The 7008-nt window shown below is 45.3% G+C and overlaps 1 long non-coding RNA gene across 1 annotated transcript; it reads right to left on the bottom strand.

Moving 5' to 3' along the window:
• Nucleotides 1-1089: 1089 nt before the first annotated feature.
• Nucleotides 1090-4093, bottom strand: LOC149975689 (uncharacterized). The gene is made up of 2 exons (XR_016487696.1): nt 3854-4093; nt 1090-3128 (listed from the first exon to the last, which is right to left on the bottom strand). It is a non-coding gene; the product is annotated as an uncharacterized LOC149975689 (long non-coding RNA).
• Between the last annotated feature and the right edge of the window lie 2915 nt (nt 4094-7008).

Raw genomic sequence — 7008 nt, 5'->3', positions numbered from 1 at the left:
TTCTCTCTCTCTCTCTCTCTCTCTCTCTCTCTCCCTCTCTCTCTCTCTCTCTCTCTCTCTCTCTCTCCCTCTCTCTCTCTCTCTCTCTCTCTCTCTCTCTGTGGTGGAATGGCCTGACTCTGCTGGGCGTGCTGGGGTTCATGCCAAGGCCTGGTGTGCAGGGATACTACACCGGAATGGGCATACTGTAGGCGTTGGCATGGGTACAGCAATGGGCTCTGGCTAGCTGGCTGGCATGCCGCTTAAATACCTCCAACCCTGAAATCAAGACAGCTTAGTTTATTTGACCATCTTGTATATTTTCGTGGGAATTTGTCACTGGGCCCGGAAGATAAGGAGAGTTAGACTAGAATATGAAATATTGTGCGGCTGGTTTTGGAAGCGAGGGGAGTTTATTGAAGGTTAGCACTGCACGGTGCTCTGGACCCTTAAGGCTGACCAGTACACCAACTTGTACTGAGTCGCTACTGGAGTGATGAAAGAGAGAAAGATAGAGAGTAGAGCAAAGCAGAAACATGCCTGTTCGGAGTGGAACAATGTGTGTGTGTGTATGGATGTATATGTATATGTGTGTGTGTGTGTGTGTGTGTGTGTGTGTGTGTGTGTGTGTGTGTGTGTGTGTGTATGTGTGTACGCCTGTCTGTGTTTTAGCCTGTATGTCTGTGTATGTGTGTGTGAATATGTGTGTATGTGTGTGTGTGTGTGTGTGTGTTTGTGTATGTGTGTGTGTGTGTTTCTTCTCTTGCATGTGTGTGTATGTGTGTGTGTGTGTGTTTCTTCTCTTGCATGTGTGTGTATGTCTGTGCTGGTGTATGTGTGGTGGCTCCCTTTGAGCTCTCAGCCAGAACTGGGTCAGAGTTTAAAGGAATCTGCTTCCCATTTGAGGGCTAGCGTCAGCCTCACCATGGTTAATGACAGGGGGCTTTGCCTTCCCCTCGTTCCCCTCGCCCTGAGCCATGGAAATCACAGCGTGGAGAAGGAGAAAAGAGGAGAGGAAGCAGAGCGAGAGACAGAGTGAGAGAGAGAGAGAGAGAGAGAGAGAGAGAGAGAGAGAGAGAGAGAGAGGGATCATCATTACAACACTGTATGTAGACATAATATGACATTTGAAATGTCTTTATTCTTGTGTGTAATGTGTAATGTTTACTGTTAATTTTTTCTTGTTTATTTCACCTTTGCTTATTATCTATTTCACTTGCTTTGGCAATGTAAACATATGTTTCCCATGCCAATAAAGAATCTAGCCCTGTTAATTGAATTGAATTGAAATTGAATTGAGAGAGATATGGGAGAGAGAAAGAATGGGAGAGAGAGAGAGAGAGAGAAAGACAAAGAGAGAAAGAGAGAGAGAGAGAGAGAATTAGGCCGATACCCACTAATTATCAAAATCCAGAAAAGAGCCGTTAAATTCTATATCCACCTAAAAGGAAGCGATTCCCAAACCTTCCATAACAAAGCCATCACCTACAGAGAGATGAACCTGGAGAAGAGTCCCCTAAGCAAGCTGGTCCTGGGGCTCTGTTCACAAACACAAACACACCCTACAGAGCCCCAGGACAGCAGCACAATTAGACCCAACCAAATCATGAGAAAACAAAAAGATAATTACTTGACACATTGGAAAGAATTAACAAAAAAACAGAGCAAACTAGAATGCTATTTGGCCCTACACAGAGAGTACACAGCGGCAGAATACCTGACCACTGTGACTGACCCCAAATTAAGGAAAGCTTTGACTATGTACAGACTCAGTGAGCATAGCCTTGCTATTGAGAAAGGCCGCAGTAGGCAGACATGGCTCTCAAGAGAAGACAGGCTATGTGCTCACTGTCCACAAAATGAGGTGGAAACTGAGCTGCACTTCCTAACCTCCTGCCCAATGTATGATCATATTAGAGAGACATATTTACCTCAGATTACACAGATCCACAAAGAATTCGAAAACAAATCCAATTTTGAAAAACTCCCATATCTACTGGGTGAAATTCCACAGTGTGCCATCATAGCAGCAAGATTTGTGACCTGTTGCCACGAGAAAAGGGCAACCAGTGAAGAACAAACACCATTGTAAATACAACCCATATTCATGCTTATTTATTTTATCTTGTGTCCTTTAACCATTTGTACATTGTAAAAACACTGTATATATATAATGTGACATTTGTGATGTCTTTATTGTTTTGAAACTTCTGTATGTGTAATGTTTACTGTTAATTTTTATTGTTTTTCACTTTATATATTGACTTTATATATTATCTACCTCACTTGCTTTGGCAATGTTAACACATGTTTCCCATGCCAATAAAGCCCTTGAATTGAATTGAATTGAGAGAGAAAGACAGCTGAGAGAAAGACAGAAAGACACAGAAAGAGAGAGAGAGAGAGAGAGAGAGAGAGAGAGAGAGAGAGAGAGAGAGAGAAAGACAGGGAGAGAGAAAGACAGCTGAGAGAAAGACAGAAAGACACAGAAAGAGAGAGAGAGAGAGAGAGAGAGAGCTGAGAGAGAGTGAGACAGAGAGAGAGAGAGAGAGAGAGAGAGAGAGAGAAAGAGAGAGAGTGAGACAGATAGAGAGAGAGCGTAGACAGCTGAAACAGCTCCCAGCTAACATCAGTATCTGCTGCAGAAGAGCCACACCAAGCAGCAGTCGTTCTCTAGACTCCATAGTCTGTCCTCTGTGTGACGTACTGTCCTTTAAAATCAAGAACGTCTCCTATGGCCAAGAGAGATTTCCCAATCTAGGACCAACGTACAGGACTAACTTCTCAATGAGGGAGCATGAATGACACTTTCATCATGAGGGCTTTGTCTCTCTGTTTTGGTCACTCTGTAGATCCCTGTGATGCTTCGTTCTAAGGTGAGGCCAATTTCAGTGGAGAGTGTCAGTGTCCCCACAGCTGTTGTCAAGGCCCAGCGTTTTTAACTCGAGCAGCGCATCAGCAAAATAAAGCAACATACTGTCTCACCCCGTCCACCCACCCCCACCCCAGATCCATCATACAGTGGTGCATCCTGAGCGAGGGGCCAAGTGTCTCCTCATTGGGCAATCAGTGGAGCCGGTCCATATGGCACAGATCAGAGGGGTGTCTCACAGTCGGGCAGGCGCTCCTCATTTTATTTCCAAGCGGATCTGTTAATTGGCCAACCAGATCAGAGGCGATATTAAAACCCAATTAAAATGATATAGGGACAGATTGCCAAGTGATGGGGACAGTAATGGGAACAGCGAAGGGCGCTACAGTGGCTCTCTCTCTCTCTCGCTCTCTGTCTCTCGCTCTCTGTCTCTCTCTCTCTCTCTCTCTCTCTCTCTCTCTCGCTCTCTCTCTCTGTCTCTCTGTCTCTCGCTCTCTGTCTCTCTCTCTCTCTCTCTCTCTCTCCCTCTCTCTCTCTCTCGCTCTCTCTCTGTCTCTGGCTCTCTGTCTCTCTGTCTCTCTCTCTCTCTGTCTCTCTGTCTCTTTCTCTCTCTCTCTCTCCCTCTCTCTCTCTCTGTCTCTCGCTCACTGTCTCTCTCTCTCTCTCTTCCTCTCTCTCTCTCTCTCTCTCTGTCTCTCTCTGTCTCTCTGTCTCTCTGTCTCTCTCTCCCTCTCTCTCTGTCTCTCTCAATTCAATTCAATTCAATTCAAGGGCTTTATTGGCATGGGAAACATGTGTTAACATTGCCAAAGCAAGTGAGGTAGACAACATACAAAGTGAATATATAAAGTGAAAAACAACAAAAATTAACAGTAAACATTACACATACAGAGGTTTCAAAACAGTAAAGACATTACAAATGTCATATTATATATATATACAGTGTTTTAACAATGTACAAATGGTTAAAGGACACAAGATAAAATAAATAAGCATAAATACCCACTCCGTAGCCTCCAGTCTTCACTGTCATTACTCTCTGGAGCACCAATTTAGGGGTTGGATCTGGGGGATGTTTTGGCTGCTCTTAAGGTTAATCCGACCACCCGTGTCAGTGTAGTCACTGAGATGCCGGCTACGGTTTCTAGACATCCTCTACGGGTGGCTTCTGTCCTGGGTGCTCTCTCTCAACTCCACTCCTCGCTCGTCTCTCCTCCTCTTCTTCCCTCTTTCTCTCTGTCTGTCTGATTCTCTCACCCTCAGGTGGGTTGTCATTGTTTGGATGTATGTGCGTGCGTTCGTGTATATTTTGGACTGCGTGCACGGGTGTGTGTGTGTGACTGATCTATACGACACAGAGTTTAATTTGTTGAGGGAATATGATCGTACCTGCACGGCCCGTTGAGCAGCACCTGCATGCCAAGTTTGCCTAATCATGCAAAAACAGCAGAAAAATGCATTCCAGCTGTCATACCTGTCCCAGAAGACAGAGGACCAGATTTGAGAAACATTCTTAACTGTTTCAGGAACACAAAGATGAGGAAATAAAAGAACCAAACAGCTATCCCTCTATTCAATCTCGATGTCTTACTGCCTCAAACTGTTCATGGTGAAAAGACACCCCTATCTCTATAAGCCCAACAACATCAGGATGAAGGTCAATGCTCCCGAGTGGCGCCGCGGTCTGAGGCACTGCTTCTTTTAGTGCAAGAGGCGTCACCACAGTCCCTGGTTCGAATCCAGGCTGAGTCACATCCGGCTGTGATTGGGAGTTCCATAGGGCAGCGCGCAATTGGCCCAACTGACTTTCCTAGTTAAATAACAAAAGTGGGTAAAAAAAAAAGTCCTACAACAATTATAGCTCATATTTTCCATTACTGTGGAGTAGTTAGCTTGTTTATCTGTTGTTGCTAATGCCCGTTGAGTTGGAACAGAATGTTTGGTCACCACCACTAGTGACAGGGCTGCGTTCAGCAGCCTCGTGTTGGGGTTTCGTTAACATCTGGACAACATTGAGAGGTTTCGCAACGAGGAAGGACGAGGATAGCCCCGAGCTGAAACATCTTCCTACAATATTAAGCGAGATTCCAATGACACAAATTATAAACCCGACACGAATGGTCTTGGACTGCTACCAAGAAACGTCGACATTTAAAACCCGTGGGAATCCATAGACTACTCGAGGGCAACTGAAGCAACATGGCTATTTATCAAGTCATATTTCAATAAATGAATAGAATGGGTTTGTGATCTGTGTGATTATGTTTTGACAGCTCGGACGTTACAGACCTGTTATTAGGACATAGCTTCATTCCACAGGGTTTGACTGTAGCCCAGTGGTAAGCATTGACTCAACCTCACTCTCTCGTTCTCTCTCTCTCTGTAATATTGTGGTCGGCCTTTGATATCCGATGGCTGTGATTATGTAGTCAGCTGGAAGATGGATGTTTCAAATAGTGGCTTAACGCTAAGCTCAACCCGCGGTGTTCATTTGAAACAGGGGAGAGTGACGTGTGTACGGCTCACCTGTGAGGAGAGGAGAAGAACATGAAGGCAGCGAGGGGTTTTATAGCCAGCTGGTTGAAAGTCAAGTTACACACACACCCTCCTACGTCGACACACAACACACAAAAACACACACACACACATACAAGCAGCAGACACACACACTCCCAATAACTGGCCTATAAATAACCAAGAGCTACTTCAGTCAATCACCTGACAACAGTACAGTAGCAAACCCAACCAAAGGTCCCAGATGGCCCTAGCGATACCCCACACCCCTAAATCACCCGAACAGCTCCATCCCCACCACCTTTAAGCACACTTCCACCCTCCTAAAGAGGGGCCATAACTTTAAAAGGAGGTGACACAGGCTTCCCACACTTCCCATTAGCAGAAACAACAACACTCTCCACTCCCCCTTTTACAGCCTTATTGACAAGAGCCCTGTGTTTTATGTTAAACAAGGGGGCAGTTCAATAGTTGAATTGTTCCTCAACTCCTCGACTCCTCGGCTCCTCTTGCCTTTGTTGATGTTGTTGTTGCTCCGTCGTATAGTGAAATGGCTCCTTACTGTGGGGACCAGTAAAACAGATTGTCAATGGACTCCCAGAGGTCCAGGGGTCAGTCGTGTTTGATGGCCATGTGATTTGTTTGTTCAGACCCGATGGCCCTTCTCTCCTGGCGGTAGGGACTGAGAGGAGGGACGGACTGAGCTCTCAGCTCCACACTCTCTGGTGCTCTCCCCTTCACCAATGAGCCATTTAATCCCCTTCCTACAGCTAAATCAACACCAGCTTCACACACACATCGAGCAGACACACACACTCTAAGAGGCTGAGGGGACCATCACTGCCAGTGTCAGGGTTCATAGGGACCGACCGTAAAATGTGTGTGTGTATGTGTGTGTGTGTGTGTGTTTGTGTGTGTGTGTGAGTGTGTCTCAGCTTTGGGGCAGGAGAGGATCAGGGTGAATAATAATTGTCACATTTTGTATTTTTATTTTATTTGACCTTTATTTAACCAGGTAGGCCAGTTGAGAACAAGTTCTCATTTACAAGTGCGACCTGGCCAAGATAAGGGAAAGCAGTGCGACACAAACAATGCAGAGTTACACATGGAATAAAAAAACGTACAGTCTATAACACAATAGAAAAAAACGATATACAGTGTGTGTAAAGGTAGTAAGATTAGGGAGGCAAGACAATAATTAGGCCACAGTTGCAAAATAATTACAATTTAGCAATTAAACACTGGAGTGATAGATGTGCAGAAGATGAATGTGCAAGTGGAGACACTGGGGTGCAAAGGAGCAAAAAAACAAAAATAAATATGGAGATGAGGTGGGTAGTTGGTTGGATGGGCTATTTACAGATGGGCTGTGTACACCTGCAGCGATCGGTAGGCTGCTCTGACAGCCGACGCTTAAAGTTAGTGAGGGAGACATAAGTCTCCAATTTCAGTGATTTTTGCAATTCGTTTCAGTCATTGGCAGCAGAGAACTGGAAGGAAAGGTGGTCAAAGGAGGTGTTGGCTCAGAAATATACCTGCTGGAGCGCGTGCTAGGGGTGGGTGTTGCTATGGTGACCAGTGAGTTGAGATAAGGCGGAGCTTTACCTAGCAAAGACTTAAAGATGACCTGGAGCCAGTGGGTT

This window comes from Oncorhynchus mykiss, chromosome 17 (genome assembly GCF_057628025.1).
Source record: "Oncorhynchus mykiss isolate SJ-2025 chromosome 17, ASM5762802v1, whole genome shotgun sequence".
In the NCBI taxonomy this organism is placed as follows: Eukaryota; Metazoa; Chordata; class Actinopteri; order Salmoniformes; family Salmonidae; genus Oncorhynchus; species Oncorhynchus mykiss.
Note: the sequence above shows the minus strand (reverse complement) of the source record. Positions and strands in the feature narration are given on the sequence as shown.